Raw genomic sequence first — 23,974 nt, forward strand, 5'->3', positions numbered from 1 at the left:
AATCAAACTTGTTGATTCTTTAGGGATTGCTTGAGAAGGCCTAGATCTACACTTCCACCAAGAGATATTTGATTCCCCCCCCCCCCACTAATCCCTTGTGAATCTTGTTACTCTTGGGTGTTTGAGCACGCTAGACAGTTGAGGTCACCTTGGAGCCACATTCCATTGTGGTGAAGCTTCATGGTGTTGTTGGGAGCTTCCAATTCTGTTGTGGAGAGATCCCCAACCTTGTTTGTAAAGGTCTAGTTGCCGCCTTCAAGGGCACCACTAATGGAATCACGGCATCTTGCTTTGTGTGAGGACGTGAGGAGAATACGGTGGCCCTAGTGGCTTCTTGGGGAGCATTGTGCCTCCACACCGCTCCAACGGAGACGTACATCCTCTCAAAGGGAAGGAACTTCAGTAACACATCCTCGTCTCCATCGTCTCCACTTGTGCTTATCTCTTACCTTTATTTTGTGCAAGCTTTACTTGTTGTGTATCCTTTTCTTGCTTGTGTTGCTTTTGTTGCTAGCACCATATAGGTTGCTCATCTAGTTGCATATCTAGACAACCTATTTGTTGCTAACCCTAATTTTTTTAGAAAAGTTAAAAATTGGTAGTTGCCTATTCCCCCCTCTAGTCAACCATATCGATCCTTTCAGGTTGTCCTACTTAAGTAGCCGGATTGACCTGCATCACTTCAATGCATAGCAACCAAAGTAGGCTTATTGGTCTCCACATCTGCATTGAAGCGGCAAAGCGACGCGACCAACTGTCTAGTCGCGTCGGTCTGACTACCATTCATGTCGTCCAGTCGCATCCACTTTGGAGCAGCTATGCGACATGAATGCAGAGAGACATTTCTAGAGTAAGGCACGCGGTGTGGATTTTGTGTGGGTCTGGTATGTCGGAAGTCTGCATGGTAGAGGTTCGGATTCCCACAAACCTCCTCTAGGTTTGCCTCTGATTTGCGGGAATTCGAACGTGCGGACCTGTCTGTGGCATTTGATGGACGATGTTGGAGGGCACACAATGTCCGGACAGTTAGGTGTGGGTGGCATCATGTCCTTGTCGGCGATTCATACCCCGTCTCCAGCAACTATTGACACATGAACACGTCGCGTGTACCCTCGACGCCGGGGGTGATGCACCGCAGCTCACGTCGAAGGAGACCCGACCGACAGCGCGATACGCAAGACAGTCAGAGGGCGCTTTTGAAGACCCGAAACCCCACACGCCCGGGAGGGACCCTATCAGGGAGTGCGGCGGCTATGGGCTTCCCTAGGTCGATTCGCTCGCCCCTAGAGCCTCGTGGATTGCTTCCCTCCAACGTGAAGAACGAACGAATAACAAGAAATAAAGATACAAGGGTAGGGGATAAAGATAGATGAACACAAAAGTGTAATAGATTGATTGGTTCGATTGGTGTTGTTCAATCGGCCATCACCCCAACATATATAAGAGGCGGCTGGACTTCCCGTACAAGCAAAGGATTCATCTAGGCTTTCCTTACAAAAAATTACATCAATTCACGTCCTAGAGTCCTAATTCTATTCCAACTCGGATTCAGTCTGAATCTGGCCCAACTTCTGTCTTCCTCCTTGCGCGGGCCGCAGAGCTTGCATATGACCTCCGATCAAGACGGCCCAAATATGAAACTTGTGCGCCTCGATGAGACGAACAATTCTTATGTTGAACACTTTTCCAAATAAGACCATCTTGAATATTCTACGAAGCCATCTTTAATATCCAGTCGGACTCGGTCATGTAACGGACTGAATTGTCCGAGTCTCGTAGCGAACTTACAGGCCATATAATATCTCAGATGATAATGACTCCAAAACCAAAGTTCACCGTTTTGACGATGCGCACAACTTCCGTGTTGATCACTTTTCCATCCGAGGTCATCTGGATTACCTTTCGGGCACATCTTCAGTTTCACTCGGATCCGAGCTCATCCACTCGAATATTAGAGTTTTTCGTCCGACTGGACCTTTTCACTCGGATGTTAGTCTTTCACTCGGAAGACAATCTTTCATTCAGATGACTATAATTTCACTCGGAAGACAATCTTTCACTCAGATGACTATATTTCACTCGGAAGGCAATATCTTACTCGAACGTCAAGTTTTCATTCCGACGGTAATCTTTTCACTCGGAATAACTTCACTCGGATGATAATTTCACTCGGATTACTATATTTTCACTTGGAAGCCAATCTTTTACTCGATCGATAAGTTTTCACTCGACCTTTTACTCGATCGGTAGGTTCTCACTCGGATGGTAAACTTTTCACTCGGATTTCCCGACTGAAAACACAACCTGATCTTGATTTGCCTCTCTAGGTTGCATACGATCTCGAATTGAGACAAGTTTTATATGAAAAACGATCGGCTCGACGAGACAAAACTTTTTCATGTTGAAGGTTTTTCGATTCAAGGCCTCCTTGACGGCCGAATTACTCGCGCAACCTATCAGACAAGTGTCTGGCACCTCGTGCCATATTTCCGTTGAGGTTCGGTCTGCAGTGTATTGCCTCTAAATTTTGCATATGAACTCGGATTGAGATGATTTATATATCAAAATCGATTGGCTCGACGAGACGAAGACAATTCCTTAGGGGTGCTCCTTCATCCGAGGTCATCTTGAAGACGTGATTGGCCAAAAACCACTCGGAACATTGAATTATGCCACTCGCAGTATAGTTTCGGTCCGTAAGATAAAGTCGAATGAATATAACCGAAACATCAAAGTGGTTCCACTCAGCGACGTGAATCTTTTCATGCTGAAAACCTGTTCACTCGAGACCATCTTCATTGCAATCTCTATCTTGCCAAAATCAGGTGTCAACACATGCCCCCCTGTTTTCTGGCAGAGCTTGCGTGCTAGAAAATACCTTGCTTAGGGTAATGTTTAAGCACGATGTCAACACTCCATCGGCTGTGCATGTTGAGTATGATAATTTTAATTGTCCATATGCTCATGTTTGTTGCTTCTTTGGTAGACCATCTTGGATAATAGTTGTCTGAAAACAACAATTGGATGTCACAAAGGCTTCCACGTAAGTTTCTTATGTCAATCCGGACCTTGCATTTGTCCAGGCATTCCCTGGGAATATTAGAACCCTTCAACGAAGACGGTTGCCGAACGATTATGACCATGCACCTCAAAGGAATACAGTCAACTGTTCGACGTCTCAACTCGTTATCAAAGTACACCATCAAGCCTCCGCCAAACAACGTATGTCTCCTGACTTGGATCCTGCAAATAAATAACATTTGAAGTCGGGGCTCTTTTATACACTAGACCCTTGATTGGTGGTCGACTCAATAATTAAGTCGGCCTCGCCGGTATTGGCAAACACTGAGCATCGGCTATAGGAGTAGGAAATCAACCATGGTGAACACAGTTAGCCAGATGCCGGGTTTGCCAACACAATGAATTCTGAGGGCAATATGCAAATATCGGCCATGCGTTCTTATCTCAAAAGTGCTCAGGAGACCGTCCACCAAAGTGTGAATAGCCGAAATAAGTCAGATGTTTCGGCTGAGGATAAATTCAATAGCGTTGATTTTGATGGTACGATTGAAGAATATGGATGAGACGCCTCCTGGAGTCTCCTATATGAAAATTGGCGTCCTCGTCTACGGGCTTTACACTTGTACTCCCTTATTTCTGCTGGCTTCGCAACAGGAGATGTGATGCCGCTCTTTACTCGAGGATTTCCCTTAGGAACCTAGGTCATGTTCCTCTTCTCCAGCTCTTTGGCCCAAAGCCGTTTTAGCTTCTTCTATTGCGAATATGGTAAGCCGAGTGGGCGTCCCGGCTGGGACTTTGGTTTATGCACTAGCAAATTCTTCCTGACTATTGGATCCTTGAAATTTACTTGCTTCACTTTCTTGTCCTTAGCAGCCAACATAGGCTCGGTTGGCTTTTTGTCATTTGGAGTCAGATCTGAAATTGCACTCTTGCGGCCATCCTTTTTGTTCTTCTGTTTTTTAACACTTGTTGCAATAGAAGGTCGGACATCATTTCTATTTTGACTGCTCCTCTTGGGAACCCATGCCATGTTCTTCTTTCTCAACACATGTGCACTAAGTCTTTGTAATTCCTTCTCTTGCCAATGTGCTAAGCCGAGTGGGCACCTCGGCTGTGATTCTGTTTCAACCAATGCCAACTCTTTTTTGGCCTTGTGCACTCTCAACTTCTTCCCTTCAGATTTGGCACTTGATTGACTTGCCTCGTTGACTTTTGTAGCCAATGTCAATACTTTAACTAGCTCTTTGTTATTTGAGAACAAATCTGAAGTAGCACACTTACGACCATCTTTCTTGACCTGGTACACTTGCTTGACCACCTCTTTCTTGTTCCTTGAGCTTCGGACCGATTCCTTATGATTGAAACGGTCTTTGACGTGTGATTGTTCATCAAATGTTAATCTTTTTGGAGCTGCATAATGTTGGCGAGATGATCTAAAATAAGAAGGATAATTTGCCCTTGTATCATACATGCCCCATGATGGATATGGATTTACATGAGCGTAGGGAGACATCCATGACATTGGCATTGGCGGCCCAAAAACAGGATATGAAGTCTGCTTCTCAACGTCTTCCTTTGCCAATCCAAGTCTTCAGATTTATGCCTTGGGGTGACTTTGATGCTTTTGCTTCACTCGGCCGATAAGCACTCTTTGCCTCACTTATCTTTTGGTACTTTTCTAATAACTGCGCGAAAGTGACTTTTGGCTTTTTGCTTTTGTGCTAACCATGGCATTTGCTTTCTTTGGTTGTTCATGCACCGGTCTTTGAATTCTCTTGTTGCCCCCTAGTGCTAGATGTTACCATTGTAGCTTTGATGGAATTTCCGTCTTCAAGATTGTTCTTGATGCACTTCTTAACAATATCCTTGCTCAAAGACTTGACCCCATCATCACTGACGTGTACATGTCCACTTTTAGATAAATCAGTTGAAGATAGCCGAGTCAACATTTGATGGCCGTCAAAATGATCCGACCGTCCAAATGATCGTGCCTCAACAAACTCCAATTGATCTTGTCCGATTGCTTGACTTGATGGATCATGTTGCAATCTTTGACATTTTTCTTGAACGAACATTGCGTTGGCTCTTGTCTTGACAGCTCGACGTCGTGATCAATTATAATAATAGGATTAGTCAGCGATGTACCGATGATGTGATCCACTATGACTGCACTAGACGTACACTCCTGGTCCATTAACCGATATTGTGATACCGGCTTCGATACAAAACAACCGAGCAGTGTCAGTTTAACATCATCCGACTCGTCTATGCATTGATTTTCGTCCTCCTTTCCCGATGCTCTTGAATCGGTTATCCTAGAGAACTTTGAACCTGGCTTTATATTCCTGCAACCAAAATAATTATAGAATATACGTCTCATCTGAGACCAAATGTTAGCCAGGCATGAAACAAACAAAGTTGCCCATATGAATATAAAGTTCAGTCGGCATGACGGGAACAACTTTGGTTGCGATAAGTTGTCACTATTAGCCTCTATGAATGGTGCCATGTGTTGATCAGCATGATTAGTAACAAGATAATTCAAAACAAACAGATTACTCATCTCGATCGGTCTTTCAAAATTAATTAGACTCTTACTAACGGGTGCATCAACAATATGATTTTGACCGAATCGAAAACTGAGTAAACTCTCGGCTAGGTGTACCTTTGTGAAGTCGTTGGAACGAGAAGATGGTTGCACCACTGGAAACCTTGCTCCACTTCTGAATAATTCTCGAATGCATCTTCCTCTTTTTCTGGATCTCGTGCCTCATCACTCGGATTACCTGAATAGATTTGACTTGGATTTCCCAAGTAGATTTCACTCGGATTACCCGAATGGATTCCACTCGGCCGCTCTTCGTCAGCTATACTTTGTTCAGCTGCACGCTCTGGTTCTTGGTCTTCGTCACTAGTCAAACTTTGTTTGGCCATATAGCTTTGCTCTTGATGCTCATCAATTTCTTTGGCACGGAACTCATAGGGCAGCATGTAAGCTCCCTCACATCCAGAAAAATCGAGCACGGCCAATTTGTTGCGTTTACCGTTCTTTTTCTCGGCGAAGCTTGCATCTTCTATTTTGGTACACGCAGTAATAACTGGCTTGATGCACTCGGCTCTAGCAGCTTTAGCCGGTGATGCACTCGTCTGGAATGATGCACTCGGCTGACACGATGCACTCGGCTGGCTCGATGCAACGCACTCGGCCTTAAACGTCTCAATGGTCAATTTAGTTTCAATTGAATCCACCATTGTCTTGTCACTAAAGGAACTGTTCAACTTAGCTATAGACGACTTAGTCATATTTGACTCAGTTTCAACCGAATCAACCGTATTAGCCGAGTGAACCCTTTCTTAACGATTTTCTTGCAAAGCTTCTTTTTTATCTTGCCCCAAAATTGCAAAGGAGCCAACATGGTTGCTACATGGAGGAAGGCACTTGACGTATTCTTGCAAATATTCCACTCCACGTTTCTTCTTGAGTGCTTCATAAGCATGCCGATATTCTGCTGGTAATTCCTCAAGAGTTGGCGTAGTAAATTCATTGACGCTATTCCCTGTGAGCTTTGGCTTGATCTTGTCCACTTGGGCCACATGTTTTTCTTTAAACTCAGCCCTGCTTGGATCAGCTTGCCCCCCAATACTTTTATGATATTTCGGCAATGAATTGATGTTGGCAAAATTTTGCGATTGTATAGGGGGTGTATAACATGCTGCAATGATAGGTGAAGACATGTGCACTGTTGTTGAATATTTTCTCGTGCCAATTTGATCAATCGGTAACACTTCATCTTCTTTCAAAACCCTAGCTTTTATTGCCTCATAATCAGGAACCAAACCTTTATCATGTTGCTCAAGGCAAAGAGCGGTAATCTTCTTATTTTGCGCTAAGCTTTTTAACGCAGCCAAAGTCACCTCATCTCCTGCAATATTAGACACATACACTCCTGTAGAATCTCCATTCACTCGGCCATACAAGTGAGCCGAGTCATGAATACTTTTAGTTGCATAGATGCTGAACAATTAATACAATGAGGTGTATTATATGATGACTGAGGATAACCGGCCAAATAGCTAATGGAAGCGTGGCCGATTGCCTCATTCATCGGCATGTTTGGGGATAAACCCGCATATTGCGAGTTGGCTGCCGATGGATAAAACTGTGAGATGCCCTCCTGCACATGAGGTGTCATATATTGATCACTTGAACAAATCGTGTTGTTCACCGGCATATTGAAAGATGTTGTCGATGCACGAAAGTTCAGATTCATAAGTTGCATGCCGCGATTATGTAAATTCCAAGTTTCTCCAACGGAATAACTAGTCGGCCTTTACTCGTTAGGGCTAGCCGACATGACATGTCCATTGAAAGATCTAGCAGCATCAACATAATGGCTATTTGCATCTACGTAAGGAGATTGATGATACATGTTACCGTTGTAGATTGCAGTCGCTCGATGACGCTCTCCTCGTAGCAAGAACAGGCTGGAGACTGTTCAAAGCTTCTTCCCCAGCGGAGTCGCCAAAAAGTGTGTTAACACACGAACACATCGCGTGTACCCTCGACGCCGGGGGTGATGCACCGCAGCTCACGTCGAAGGAGACCCGACCGGCAGCGCGATACGCAAGACAGTCAGCGGGCGCTTTTGAAGACCCGAAACCCCACACGCTCGGGAGGGACCCCATCAGGGAGTGCGGCGGCTATGGGCTGCCCTAGGTCGATTCGCTCGCCCCTAGAGCCTCGTGGATCGCTGCCCTCCAATGCGAAGAACGAACGAATAACGAGAAAGAAAGATACAAGGGTAGGGGATAAAGATAGATGAACACAAAAGTGTAATAGATTGATTGGTTCGATTGGTGTTGTTCAATCGGCCATCACCCCAACATATATAAGAGGCGGCTGTACTTCCCGTACAATCAAAGGATTCATCTAGGCTTCCCTTACAAAAAATTACATCAATTCACGTCCTAGAGTCCTAATTCTATTCCAACTCGGATTTAGTCTGAATCTGGCCCAACTTCTGTCTTCCTCCTTGCGCGGGCCGCAGAGCTTGCATATGACCTCCGATCAAGACGGCCCAAATATGAAACTTGTGCGCCTCGATGATACGAACAATTCTTATGTTGAACACTTTTCCAAATAAGACCATCTTGAATATTCTCCGAAGCCATCTTTAATATCCAGTCGGACTCGGTCATGTAATGGACTGGATTGTCCGAGTCTCGTAGTGAACTTACAGGTCGTATAATATCTCAGATGATAATGACTCCAAAACCAAAGTTCACCGTTTTGACGATGCGCACAACTTCCGTGTTGATCACTTTTCCATCCGAGGTCATCTGGATTACCGTTCGGGCACATCTTCAGTTTCACTCGGATCCGAGCTCATCCACTCAGATATTAGAGTTTTTCGTCCGACTAGACCTTTTCACTCGGATGTTAGAGTCTTTCACTCGGAAGACAATATTTCACTCGGATGACTATAATTTCACTCGGAAGACAATCTTTCACTCGGATGACTATATTTCACTCGGAAGGCAATATCTTACTCGAACGTCAAGTTTTCATTCCGACGGTAATCTTTTCACTCGGAATAACTTCACTCGGGTTACTATATTTTCACTCGGAAGCCAATCTTTTACTCGATTGATAAGTTTTCACTCGACCTTTTACTCGATCGGTAGGTTTTCACTCAGATGGTAAACTTTTCACTCGGATTTCCCGACTGAAAACACAACCTGATCTTGATTTGCCTCTCTAGGTTGCATACAATCTCGGATTGAGACAAACTTTATATGAAAAATGATCGGCTCGATGAGACAGAACTTTTTCGTGTTGAAGGTTTTTAGATTTAAGGCTTCCTTGATGGCCGAATTACTCGCGCAACCTATCAGACAAGTGTGTGGCACCTCGCGCCATATTTCCGTTGAGGTTCGGTCTGCAGTGTATTGCCTCTAACTTTTGCATATAAACTCGGATTGAGATGATTTATATATCAAAATCGATTGGCTCGACGAGACGAAGACAATTCCTTAAGAGTGCTCCTTCATCCGAGGTCATCTTGAAGACGTGATTGGCCAAAAATCACTCGGAACATTGAATTATGCCACTCGGAGTATAGTTTCGGTCCGTAAGATAAAGTCGAATGAATATAACTAAAACATCAAAGTGGTTCCACTCGGCGACGTGAATCTTTTCATGCTGAAAACCTGTTCACTCGAGACCATCTTCATTGCAGTCTGTATCTTGCCAAAATCAGGTGTCAACAGCCACCCCTACGACCGCTCGTCTGGCGTGTCTGGCGGCGGCCGCCGCCGCCAAGGCATGTGGCTGCCATCAATGTAAACAATGTTTTTTCATTTCGGTCGGTGGATTGTTTGGTGATTTCTTGCAGCCATAGGGTGATGAGCTTTGTTGTTGTTGTTGTTGTTGTTGTCGTCGTAGTGCGGAGATGAACACGACCGAATTCTTGTTGTCTTTGGAGGAGCCACACATGCTTGTGATAGTCTCAACTACAACTCAATGTTTGCCCAACAAGAAGAGCCCGAGAAGGATTATGAGCCTGAAGTGGAGGAGGAGGAGGCCGAAGAGGTTGATGATCCCATGGGGACACAATCAAGGCCAAGGACACACAACTATTGCCAATATGAAGACACTGCGTTGTGCCATGCTTGGATGACTGTGTCGCTTGATGCATCAGTTGGAACAGATCTATCAAAAGACAAGTTTTGGGGTAAGATCAAAGAGTACTACAGTACAACCATGGAAGTCCCATCAAAACCACACCCAAGGCTCTGGGCACCGTTGGGGTATCATCGAAGACCAATGCAGCCGGTGGTCTGGTTGTAGACCAATGCAACGTGCTATCATGTTTACGAACCCAACCACAATGGATGCCACAGCAAAAAGGTTTGGGAGCTCACTCATGGAGAGATCTTAACCCAAACGAAGGTCTCTCTTAGGAATGGTGGTGGTGGTGGCGAGGAGATGGCGATGGACGAGGAGGTGATGGTGGTGGTGGACTGGTGGTTGTGTGGATAGTGGTGATGATGGAGGCCTTGGAGGTGGTCATGATTTCTTTAGTGATGATGGTCTTTGGGTTGGCGTTGCATGCCTATGGTTGGGCTCGATCCATAAGGCATGTTATGTTGTGGTGATTTTGGATCAAACTTGATTGGTGCCTTTTGGATGAAATATATATATATATATATATATATATATATATATATATATATATATATATATATATATGCATGTATTAATTTGAATTGCTTGATCAGTGCAACTATATATGTGTTCATGGTTTATTTTTTGTGCATGTTGAATTTGAATCATATGAATGATTGATGAAATAGTGTGCAATTGTTTGAAATTATGTGGCAAGGCTAAAAGAGGTGAGCAAGAAGAGGTGACAAATCCCCCTTTCCTCCCTTCGCGACCACGTCGCCCCCGCGGGCGACCGGCTGCGCATCGACCTCCCCTTCCACCAGCCCCCCTCTTTCCTTCCTCCCCGCCACCGTCTCTGGCGCCCACGGCCGGCCTGCCCCCTGGGACGCTGGTGGCGGTGGCCCTTGACCTTCCCCTCCCGGTGGGTGATCCTAGGCGGCGATGGTCCGGGTGGTGGAGGGGTTCCCTGGTGTGCCGCGGGCGGGCGACTGGGCGGCGGGGGGGTGGCACGACAGCGCGACCTGGTGGTGGCCGCTCTGCCCAAATCTGGGTTGTGTGAACCCATCTAGGATTGGGCGGGCCGGCGGGGGGAGGGTCTGCGGCGTGACTTCCGGGAGGCGGGGGAGCGACAATGAGCAGCTGGGTGCTGGCGACGCCGATGCCATCCTGCTATAGCATGGCCGGCGGGGCTTAGTGCGCCCGTTTTGGGCCTGGCCGGGCTAGGGGTGGCCTAGTATGCCCTGCTGCCATGTCCGGACGATGACCGCGATGGTGCCGGAGGCGCGGGCCTCTCGCACGACGGCGGTGGAGGTGGTTCCCTCCCGCTCAGCTTCGATACTGCTGCTCCCGTCGCTTGTCACTTCTCTCTGGTCCTCTTGGCCTCGTGTTGGTGTTCGTAGTGAGACTACGTGGGTGGTGGCGCAACCGCGATGGCGCATGGTGTTGGGCGGTGGTTTGGCTGGTCGGCTCCGGTTGGGCAGTGGGGTTTGGAGTACGGGACAAATCCTTGTCAGTTCATCCGACTCCGATGTGGTGACACCAGCGGGTGCCACCATTCTTTCCTAGAGGGTGTCGGTGGTAGCCATCCCCCACTTCCCTCCGCGTGCCGGTGGAAACCCTAGGACATGTCCGGGCAGCAGTATCGTCGGCGTCGCATCCCTTCTTGGAGGTGATGCTTGGTATGCGGAGGATCGGAGCCTCGGGCTGTGGTGGTTTGTTTTCGGAGGGCACAGCGGTGGCGGGTCATCCGCGCTTTGTCGAGTTGTCGTTGTTGGTATTTGTTTCTTCTTCCTTTTCTTTTGGCTTTGATGTGCTGCCCGTCCGACAATGCTATATGTACGGTGTTGGTTGCTTTGGAATACAAAGCGGGAGAGCCCTTTTTGGGTAAAGAGTTGAGCAATTTTTGAATGAGGTAAATATAAGGGATCGCCTTAGAAACGGCCACCCTTTAGCTCCTTAAATTAAATTGCAGGGAGTTAAATATACTCGGCCGTTTATTCCTAAATTATAGGGGATCCTTTAGAGATATTCTTAATTGTTATTGTATTTATTATCCGCATGGAGGTTTCATGTTGGTAGAACTGTTGCATCCATTTAGTATGTGTTGAATCTTATTGCTTATGTTTATGGTGCTAGCTGTTTGTGCTTGTACCAGTTCGTTCTCTTCCATGAACTTTCATCTTGGACTTACTGAATCCATGTACTAAGGAAAAAAATGTCGAACCTTAGAACAGAAATAAGAATGGATGTACTAAGTTTACGTATCTAAAACGTGTTGTGTTAACTTCAAGGCACAAAAAAATATACTTATTTGAACATAAAACTTAGTTACAGCTACTGAAACTTAGTTGGTACTTCTATTTCCAGTTAAGTCATTGGTTCTGAAACTTGCCATTATATTATTGTATTAGTGAGTTAACTTTTGTTAGCATTTCTTTTATCGACTAAAGATAGTTCATATGTATATAATGCTTCAAAGACTTTGATCACCAATATAATAATGCAAATGTGAATGTACACATTAGTTATAAAATTTATTCAGTTAACTTCCATATCGTGACAGTAGCAACGAGAACCAGCTCCCGTGATCTGATTTCCCCTTCTCCCCCATCTCGCTCATGTGTGTTAGTGCCAGGCCGCACCAGGGTGCCCCTGCTGACCATCTCTAGACCTCCTCCACACCGAGTCCTCCACTCCCGCCATCGTGCCCCCGGGAGTCAAAGCCCGTCTGGCGCGACGGTGGAGGATCTCCTCGGCCAAAGTTTAGGATCACAGCGGCGGCGCTCGCTCCAGTTGTTCAGCGAAAGTGACATGTGGTAGCGGCGGCAGCCAGGGTCGGCAAGCTTGCGGCGGCGTCCACCGTGGTTGGGCGCGATATGGACTTAGATGGGTTCGAATGGACCCCGACCCAGGTTGCATCTCGTCGACTCCGATGACGGCATGCGGGATCCTGGGTTCGTCCCCTAGCACGAGGAAAGCCGGGGCTCCTGCCCCGGGCGTGGCGGTGGTGGCCTCCTCCTCCACCGGAGGTGGCACGGCAGGTTGTGGCAGATCCCTAGATCCCACCACTAGTCCCTGCGACGACTTGGGGAGGCGTGGCTGCCGATGAAAACCGAGCCTCCACAGGCGATGGCGACGTCTACGCGCCGTTACCTTGTTGAAGACATCGTCGTTGCAAACACCGTCTACCCACTCGCGTTGTTTCAGGGGAAACCCCGGATTCGGGTATCTCGTATTGGACGATGGAGGCGCTCTCGGTTTTGCTCTCCCTCATGAGGGCATTCTTTTGGAGCAGTCGCTGGACGAAGGATGCAGGTGGAGCCGCGTTTCATGTGACGCAACGATGACATGGAGTCTCGGAGACATGGTGTGGCAGGGTCTCGGCAAGAGATGTGTGATGATGGACGTGCGTAGGGAGGCGGCGTTATCTGGCGCCGTGGTGGCGTCGATGGCAGGCCTGGCAAGGTCGATGCGTCAGTACCTACTCTGAAGATGGTTCGGTGACGGCGGTGACGGCATATGCAGCGTGCACATGCAGTGCCCGCTGAGAGTGAGTCGGGCCGGTGTGTGACCCAGACCCGACAATTCAGCTTGATTGGGACCTCCAGCATTAGATGTTGAACTTTCATGTGAGGTCTTGGTATGCTGCCCCGACACTCTAAACCCCTTTATCAAGTTGATTGGAGTAGTGATAGTTGCCACCAAGATGGTGGCTTCAGACTTATTGATGTATTATTTTATAAGATCTTGGTGAATAATTAATAAAATGGTTGCATTCATCGTCCTAATGTAGAGGCAGGGGTCATCCTTCTTTTTTGAGAAAAAAACTTCCGTATCGTGACAGATACTGGTATGTGAATGTATATTAGTCAAAAGTCTAGAATTTTGACACTTTCCTGCAAGATCATCTGCAAATCACCTCTCTAGTCCTGTGCATGCACCTGCAGGCAACTTTGTTGTGAGATGCTTCCTAAAGCTGAGCCGTGTTCTTTCCTTAACCCTGTGATTTGCATCTCAAGTTGCATTGGAATTTGTGTCCTCAAGGGATTCTCCGGACAACACGCTTCCCTGTCATTGCATACGAAAGTTCCTAGATAGCCAGAGTCCTGTTCAAAAACAACAAAAGTTGCCAGAGTCATAAAGGGCAAGGAGTTTATATGTGTCGCCTAATGCCAAAAGTTTAAAGTGCAAAGATGCAAGCCAAAGTCACAGCTGCAAGGCATTTGTTAATTTCCCCTGAGGAGGCCTTCTTGATCTAGCTGCCAGCTTATTCTGCCGTGTGGATACTGAATTGCGATGCTAAAAATTGGTGGAGGACTACTTGCGTTGAAAACACCAGTATGCACAGGAGTAGAATATATTGCCATTCTAAAAAGAATATAGCCTTGAAAACGTAAATAAAAGATTGGACGGTAAGGAAATGCAAAATTTGGTCCGGAAGCCCTTTCTGTTTGGTGAAAGCCGCAGTGGCGTTACTAAACAAGTAGTCCTTCCGTTTTGCATTAACTATCGCTCAAATGGATGTATCCAGAGGCCGAAGGAAGTAAATCGGTAGCTTAAGAGTATCTTCAGCCGTTGGCCTCTCAGAAGGCACCTAAAATCGCCGCCTGCGGGTGAGCCGACACAAAAAATCGGCCTGGGGCCGAATTGGTCCCCAGGACCGCCCCCCAGGCGCGTTCAAGAAAGAAAAATATATAGCAAATTTCGGCGAAGTTCGGCTAAACACGACTAAATTTCGGTAAACTTGGGCATATATTAGACATGTTCGCGGATTTTCACTACATAGCAAAATATATAACTAATCTAAAAAAGAAATTCGCTAAACGCCGAGTAGTCGCCGTCGTCGCCGCCATCCTCATCGCCGTCGTCATTGTCGGCCTTCTCCTCCCTGACGCGGGCGTCCCTGCTGGACCCCTGCCCGGCGTCGCCATGACGAACTGGTGGCGGCGGCGGCGCGGCGGCGGCGGCGATGTCGACGATGACGACGACTCCTTCTTCGTCGCGGCCCTGGCGGCGCTGCGCGAAGCGCGGCAGGGCGGCGCACTGGCGCTCCCTCGTCATTTTCAGGGAGTCCTGGCGTGCCCATTCCAGGGCCGCGACGTCGTCGAGCTCCACGTCGCCGTGCTCCGTCTTCACGGCTGGGAGGCCCGGCTTCGTCTTCACCGGCGCGAGCCCCGGCTCCGTTTTTGGCTTGACGAAGCGCGGAGGAGCCGACGAGGAGGCGCGCCGGCCGTCCTCGTTGATGACGATGCCGGCGCTACGAGTGCGCCGGCCGAGCGGCGTCTCCGTCGCGGGCTCGGCCTTGACGCCGAGCAGCGCCGGAGAGCCGGAGGAGTGGGAGGAAGAGCGCGAGGAGGAAGAAGAGGAGGAGCCGAACCTCCTTGGCATCCATTGCCCGTTGCGTCGGCGGTGCGCCGGGGCGGCCGCCCTCGCCGGGGGGGTATGCCAACGACGGGTTGTTGCCGCCCTCGAGGTGCGTCAGCACGCCCTTGATCGTGCGGCCGGGGACGCCCCACCATAGGTGGCGCCCCTCGCTGTTCTTCAGGCCGCCCACCCTCGCCGCGCCGTTCATGGACGCCAGCCTCTGCTGCTGACGGCGCTCGAAGTACGCCGTCCAAACCGCGTGGTTGTCGGCGGCGTACTGGGGGAGGGCGAGTTGGGCGTCGGGGAGGGAAGCGCGCGCGATCTCTACCTCGTCGGCGAATAGGAGGGGCGCGCCACGGCGTTGGGCAACGGGGAATGGGCACTCCCTCGTTGCTGAGCCTCCACCCTGTCAACCCGGCGCGCATGTCCGGCGGCGCCGGGATGTTCGCCTGAAACAGGAGCCACGACTCCTGTTCGCGGAGCGCGCGGCGGCCGAAGCCGTTGGTCGCCGCCTCGTCTCCGAGGAAACGCTCGGCCATCGAGAGAGGGGGAGGGAGAGGGAGGGCTCGACAGCGGCTCACGGGAGAAGGAGAGGGAGGGCTCGGCGGCGGCGCTCGGGAGAGGTAGAGCTCGGCGGCTACGGCGGGGCTGGTGTGACCAGAGGCGTGCGAGGGCACCGGCCACCCGAGGGAGGGGAGGCGTCGACGCGCCGCCTCGTGACGCGCCGCCCGTGAGGAATCAATGGCAAGACTGACCGACGGCAGTCTTGCAATTGATTCCTCGCGGGAAACCGAGGCGTTGGGGAAAGACGAGGCGCGGTGTCACTGACGCAGCTGGCCTGCGGCTCTTTCGCGTCAAAACCGCTCGCCCCGGTGCCACCAGGCACCCCCCAGCGCGCCGGGTTCGGTCTGAATCCGCCGGCGCTGATTTCGCCCCAGGCCGACGAAAATCGGGCTTCTGGGACGCGACTGGACCGTTTTTTAGGCGCCGGCATGAAATAATCGTCTGGAGAGGTCTTTCTGAGAGCACGGCTGGAGATGCTCTAAGCAAGCAAGATGGCGCTAATGTGAACACCTTTGACTTAACCTGGTATATGTTTACATCAACGTATGTATCACAGCTACAATAATAATCCAAACTGGTACTGTAGGTGCGGTGGTGGATGTTACGGTCAAGGTCGTTCACATACAGCCTAATCCTGGCACCTCCCCAGTGGCAGCGCGCGTGGGTGTGGGTCGGCGCATCCGAATCAATTCGATCTGATTTGGATCGGCTAAAGAAATCCTTAATTAATTACCCCCTTGGCATGCATTATTATTACCAGGTCAGTCGATGGTCGTCTGTAAGCAACGAATAACAAGTCCTTTGCTTTGCTTTGGTCTCCCTCGCGTGCTGCCTTGCAGGAGGCCACGTTCACGCTTTGCTTTGGTCGTCTTCAGGAGCTGCCTTCATTGTTGGAGGCCACGTTCACCTTTGCTTTGCTCTTTAGTTGTTGTATATTTTTCTTTTGTTGTTATATTATTTATCATCCAAGATTTTAAAAGTTCGTTAGCAGGCTCAGCTGTGGTGATAAATTGAAATCGTTTGTCTCACATGAGAGTAAAGTTTTCTTTTTTGAAGACAAGTATTTCTGATGTAGCAATTTGGGTATGCAAGTTGTATAGTACTCCCTTCGTTTACAAATATAAGGTGTTCTAGTAAAAAAAAAATCAGATGTATATAGACATATTTTAGTGTGTTTGTTCATTTATTTTAGTATATATATAGTCTATATTGAAATATCCAAAACATTTTTATATTTATACGTAGGATGTGCCCTCAGCGGAAGACACGTCTCCTCTCAATGGATATAAACGGCAAATCAACAGTCCAAGCATCTTACCTAACAATAATGTGAGAGAAGTTTAAAGTTCCACGGTACTTCCACCATCCGTTAATAAGTGTACATCTAGTTTTTGTTCTAAGTTAAAATTTTAAAATTTTGACCAATAGTAGCATATATGACATCAAATTGATACATTATGACACTATATTTCAAAACAAATCCACTGATACTAATTTAGTGCAATAGATACTGATACATTTTTCTATAAAGTTGGTCAAAATTTTAAAATTTAGACTAAGTACAAAAGCTAAATGTATACTTATTCACGGACGGAGGAAGTACATATTAGCCGAAGTCAGTCACAGCTGCAAGGCATTTGCTTGTCAGGTACTAGAATAGTATCTTTGGTGATGAAAGTAGTGCTTGTTCACCGGTGGTCGAGCATGTCTTCGGAGCAGCAGCTCCTGCTCTCATAGATGCTTCATTGGCTGAGTGGGGAGGCTGCTTTTCTCTTGACGTTGACAGTGTCGAAGCGTGTACTTGCATTAGAGATGGACAGAATCCTGTCCAAAAGGAATATCGTATTTTTAGGGAAAAGCGTTCTTGTGGAAGGAATACTGTTTACCAACATAGCATGCCATTCACGAACGGACTGTTGCTTCCCTTTCCAAATGACACACGACTTTATACAAGGTGCGTGAAGTTATGGGAGCATATGCTCCTGGTTTTTGAAATGTGTTATAAACATATTTTAAAATGTCACAAAATTCCGATAAAATGATTCTCGCATACATCTCGACATTTTACGTGTATACAAACTCATTTCGTGAAAAAGCGGTAACTTTTGTGTCACATGCAAAAAAGACAAATTTAGTGTTAAAAAAAGCTTTTCACGAGACATTTTTTGTCTTTTTTACACTGGATGTATAAAATGTTGTTTTTTCACGAAACTTTGCATGCGCACATATAATGTTGAGATGTGCGCATCAAATTTGTGTTCAAATTTTTTTAACATTTTGAAATATATTTTTTGATGGCAGGACCATATGCTCCCATGTGCCAAAATGAATTTCCGTTTCTGTAGACGTGACTATGTTGGCAGAGTGAAAATCGTATTATTGGATTTCTATCATACTCTTGCTAGGCTATATTTCCTTTTGCTACTGAGTTGTTTCCCTGGCTGCGGGGCCTTCAAGAATCGGGAAGACTGAAAGAAAAGAAAACAATATACAAATATACAAATATTTTAATGGCAATTAAACAACACAGTAGGTCAACCGTTTTCTTTGAGGAAAGGCCGAAGGACATATATTAAATAAAACCAACCCTTACAAGAACTTCCTTAGAGCATCTCTATCTAACCCCTTAAAATGGAGCGGTCCCTAAAAATCAGGCAACTATACGGGTTTTGGCCTTTTTTTCGGCCAGACCAGGCGACTATAGTCACCCGGCCCGTATACAGCCCGCAACCCCCCCCCCCCCCCCCCGCGTAGTATATGTAAGGGTTTGCGGTTGAAATACGGGTCGAAACCCTATCTGCGCGCCGCCGCAATTCCCAATACCCCTCTCGATTTCTCGCCATCGGCGACTTCAATTCCCCCTCTTCCCTCTCGATGTGGCCGGAATGAGGTCGGCGGGCCGCGGTGCTGGCGGTAGCGATGACCCCGAGCGGAGGCGGTGCATCACACTGATGACGCGAGGAAAAGGAGTGCCCGTAGGTACACCAACAACGGGCTCTCACTGCCGCCGCCTTTCCTCCGCGGTGAGACGAAGGAGTACGACTGTAGGCAGGCACTCCTCCGCCACGGGCTGTCCTCCAGCTCCTCCGCCGCGGGCAACTCCTCCGCCGCGGGCAGCTCCTCCGCCAGTGCCTCGAGCTCGTGAACGCCGCTCACGCCAGTCAAAAGAGAGCTGGAGGAGCTCCCACCTCTCCGCGCGGTGAAGAGGGGGCAGGGGGATTACCTCCCCCTGGTGGAGGCGGACATCATGGAGGCCACCATCATTGCGCGCTCTGCGCGGGAGGAGGAAGTGGAGCAGCGTCGTTGACGGGACGCCGACATCAACAGAGTCTTCCTCGAGCAAGGGATCACGGCGGCGCAGGAGTTCCCGACCAACATGGAAGAGTGGCGCCTCATAGCCAAGAAGCGGGACGAGGTCTACGTCAACCTCGTCTCCGACGATGAGGACTGAGCTCCTCCACCGCCGCAACGTCGCCATCGCAATCCCCCCGGCTCCAGTGAGCCCAATTTTGTAATTAGGGTTACGGTGGCGCCTGCTCCTCCAAATATTAGTTGTAAAAATTCTACTTTGTATGAATTTTTTTAAGATGGTGAAGTGCTAGTAGTTCTACTGAACTAGTTCAGTTTCTCATGCCATCGCGTGATCTCAAATTTTGTGGGTTCATATTCGGTTGTTGTTTTGCCGCAGCTATTTTTGGCATGTATCCAAAAACAGTCGCGAACTGTAAACGCGCTATAAGGGTCTGTGATATAAATGGTCTGCTAGAGATCCTCTTGCAACAATAAGAAATTACAGGCATGTCCTTAAAGAAATCACCACCTTCTTCCGTTTGCATTCACCGGCGACACATTGTGAGGAAAGCTCATTGCTGCCTCTGGACTTCCATCTTAATAGAGCATTCTTTTTGAAGCGTAGGTGCTTGTAGAAGTATCAGCTAGAAAGTCGTCAAAGTAGACCAGAAGATGCTCACGACTTCAAGCTGGATAGGTCGATTGTTGTTCAAGACAAGCTGAAGCTGACGACTAGATAGTCGTTCTCACCCATTTGCACCTATGTTTGTTGGTGCGCAACGACATGGAACTTAGGTCACTAAGAGCATCTACAGCCGGATTAGGCAAATCCGAACCCTCAAACGCCCGCAGGCAGTGACTGGTCACACCTCAAATTTACTGCTCTGCATCTCGATACCTCATATTTGAAACCTTAATCCATACAAAAAGCATGCAAACAAGGAAATCCTATGTAGATAAACCAATATTACCATAATCCTTGTAGGAGATGTCCACTATCTCTGTGGCAACTCCGGGTACATGGGCGGCAGCCACAACTCCAGCTCCTGCGGCTCCTCTGTCTCTGCCTCAAGTTCAACGAAAAAGCGCATCGGTCGCCCCCATTCCTGTCGGATGAACTGCCAGTGTTGGGGAATGTAGCATGCAATTTCAAAAAAATTCCTATGAACACGCAAGATCTATATAGGATATGTATAGCAACGAGAGGGGGAGAGTGTGTCCACGTACCCTCGTACACCGAAAGAGGAAGCGTTAGTTTAACGCGGTTGATGTAGTCGAACGTCTTCTCGATTCAACCAATCAAGTACCGAACGTACGACACCTCCGAGTTCTGGGCATGTTCAGCTCGATGACGTCCCTCAAACTCTTGATCCAGCAAAGTGTCGAGGGAGAGTTTCGTCAGCACGACGGCGTGGTGACGGTGATGGTGAAGTGATCCACGCAGGGCTTCGCCTAAGCACTACGACAATATGACCGGAGGAGTAAATAGTGGAGGGGGCGCCGCACATGGCTTGGAACAATTGTGTGTCTAGGAGGCGCCCACCTCCCACGTATATAATGGAGAGAGGAGAGAGGAGGCCGGCCAAGGCGCGCCCCCAAAGGGAGGAGTCCTAGTAGGACTCCAAGTCCAATTCAGACCCCCCTTCCTTTTACTGGAGAGGGAAAGGGGGGAAGGAGAAGGAGAAGGAAAGGGGGCGCCGCCCCATTCCCCACTCACTTTCAGACCCCTTACAAGTGGGGGCGCGCCAGCCCCTTGTGGGATGGTGTGCCTCCCTCCCAAGGCCCATGTGGCCCATTACTCCCCCGGGGGGATTCCGTAACCCCCCGGTACTTCGATAAATACCCGAAACACTCCAGAACCATTCCGGTGTCCGAATATTATCGTCCAATATATGAAACTTTACCTATTGACCATTTCGAGACTCCTCATCATGTCTGTGATCTCATCCGGGACTCCGAAAAATCTTCGGTCACCAAAACACATAACTCATAATACAAATCATCATTGAACGTTAAGCGTGCGGACCCTACGGGTTTGAGAACTATGTAGACATGACTGAGACACATCTCCGGTCAATAACCAACAGCGGAACATGGATGCTCATATTGGTTCCTACATATTCTACGAAAATCTTTATCGGTCAAACCGCAGTGACAGCATACGTCATTCCCTTTGTCATCGGTATGTTACTTGCCCGAGATTCGATCGTCAGTATCTTCATACCTAGTTCAATCTCGTTACTGGCAAGTCCCTTTACTCGTTTCATAATGCATCATCCCGTAAATAACTCATTAGTCACATTGCTTGCAAGGCTTATCATGATGTGCATTACCGAGAGGGCCCAGAGATACCTCTCCGATACTCGGAGTGATAAATCCTAATCTCAATCTATGCCAACCCAACAAACACCTTCGGAGGTACCTATGGAGCATCTTTATGATCATCCAGTTACGTCGTGACGTTTGATAGCACACAAGGCATTCCTCCGGTATTCGGGAGTTGCATAATCTCATAGTCAAAGGAATATGTATAAGTCATGAAGAAAGTGAAGGAAATATGCCCTAGAGGCAATAATGAAGTTGTTATTTATATTTCCTTATATCGTGATAAATGTTTATTATTCATGCTAGAATTGTATTAACCGGAAACTTGATACATGTGTGAATACATAGACAAACAGAGTGTCACTAGTATGCCTCTACTTGACTATCTCGTTAATCGAAGATGGTTAAGTTTCCTAGCCATAAACATGAGTTGTCATTTGATGAACGAGATCACATCATTAGAGAATGATGTGATTGACTTGACCCATCCGTTAGCTTAGCACTATGATCGTTTAGTTTATTGCTATTGCTTTCTTCATAACTTATACATGTTCCTATGACTATGAGATTATGCAACTCCCGAATACCGGAGGAACACTTAGTGTGCTATCAAACGTCACAAGTAACTGGGTGATTATAAAGATGCTCTATAAGTGTCTCAGATGGTGTTTGTTGAGTTGGCATAGATCGAGATTAGGATTTGTCACTCCGATAGTTGGAGAGGTATCTCTGGGCCCTCTTGGTAATGCACATCACTATAAGCCTTGCAAGCAATGTGATTAATGAGTTAGTTGCGGGATGTTGCATTACGGAACGAGTAAAGAGACTTGACGGTGATGAGACGAGATTGAACTAGGTATGATGATACCGACGATCGAATCTCGAGCAAGTAACATACCGATGACAAAGGGAACAACGTATGTTGTTATGCGGTTCGACCGATAAAGATCTTCATAGAATATTTAGGAGCCAATGTGGGCATCCAGGTTCCGCTATTGGTTATTGATCAGAGAGATGTCTCGGTCATGTCTACATAGTTCTCGAACCCGTAGGGTCCGCACGCTTAACATTCATTGATGATATAGTATTATATGAGTTATGTATGTTGGTGACCTAATGTTGTTCGGAGTCCTGGATGAGAACACAGACATGACGAGGAGCTTCGAAATGGTCCGGAGGTAAATATTGATATATAGGATGATATGGTTCGGCCAAGGGGTGAAGCCCATGAGGATTTAGGTCGGTGCAAAAGGAGTTTTGCGGAGGCCAGGGGACCAAACACCGGAGACCCTGGCATCTTGTCCTGGGCCAGACGTCGAGGCCCATAGAATTTAGGCCAGATGCCAAGGATTGTGGTGTTTGGTCCTGGAGTCCGAGTGGGACTCTTGCCTTTCGGGCAAAACCGACTTTGAGCAGGCTTTTGCTCCAAGTTTCGACCCCAGGGCTCAACATATAAATAGAAGGGTAGGGATAGCACCCAAGACACATCAAGAACACCAAGCCATCTGCCAGAAACCCCGTCCCCTCTAGTTTATCCTCCGTCATAGTTTTCGTAGTGCTTAGGCAAAGCCCTGCGGAGTTTGTTCTTCACCAACACCGTCACCATGCCGTCGTGCTGCCGGAACTCATCTACTACTTCGCCCCTCTTGCTGGATCAAGAAGGCGAGGATGTCATCAAGCTGAACGTGTGCTGAACACAGAGGTGTCGTACGTTAGGTACTTGATCGGGACGGATCATGAAGGTGTACGACTACATCAACCGCGCTGATAAACACTTCCGCTTTCGGTCTACGAGGGTACGTAAACATACTCTCCCCTCTCATTGCTATGCATCCCTAGATAGATCTTGTGTGATCATAGGAATTTTTTTGAAATACTATGTTCCCCAACAGTGGCATCCAAGCCAGGTCTATGCGTAGATGTTATGTGCATGAATAGAACACAAAGGAGTTGTGGGCGTGCGTATATACATATTGCTTGCCGTCACTAATTGTTTCTTGATTCGGCGGTATTGTTGGATGAAGCGGCCCGGACCGACATTACATGACAGCGTTCATGAGACTGGTTCTACCGACGTGCTTTGCACACAAGTGGCTGGCGGATGTCAGTTTCTCCAACTTTAGTTGAATCGGATTCAATGAACAGGGTTCTTTCTGAAGATCAAAAAGCAATCACTATATCGCATTGTGGTTTTTGATGCGTAGGTAAGAACGGTTCTTGCTAAGCCCGTAACAGCTGTCGGTGTTCTGGGAACAGGGGTCCCCAGACTTGCCTTCCTGCGGCCCGCGGCGTGGCTGAGCCAGCAGGCCGTATGGCCCATCTTCACCAACAAAGCATCCAAGACCCTCGCGAGGGTCCAAGCCTCGCGAGGCGGACGATGCAAGGCCTCCTCGGGAGTGGCCTAGCTAGGCAGGCTCACGAGGAGCGGAGATATCAAGGCAGGGCAAACCTCACGAGGCCCTCGTGACATGAGCCATGACGCACGACACCAAACGGGCGCCAGCGCGCGCAGCATCCTTGTTTCCTCTTTGGTGCTAAGGAGGCCAGCACAGGCGAAGAGTACCGAGGCATCAGGCAAACGTTGTTATATTGGTGCAACGAGACCAAGACCAGGAGGATGGCAAGACGGAGGTCATCGTGGAGCCCAAGACGGCGTCACCACCAGAGCTTTTCGCAGGCGAAGACCACTTTTGTCAAGATTGCATGTACTAGCTATCCCCCTTCAAATTGGCCCACCATTGT

Source organism: Triticum aestivum, chromosome 5A (genome assembly GCF_018294505.1).
Source record: "Triticum aestivum cultivar Chinese Spring chromosome 5A, IWGSC CS RefSeq v2.1, whole genome shotgun sequence".
Taxonomy (NCBI): domain Eukaryota; kingdom Viridiplantae; phylum Streptophyta; class Magnoliopsida; order Poales; family Poaceae; genus Triticum; species Triticum aestivum.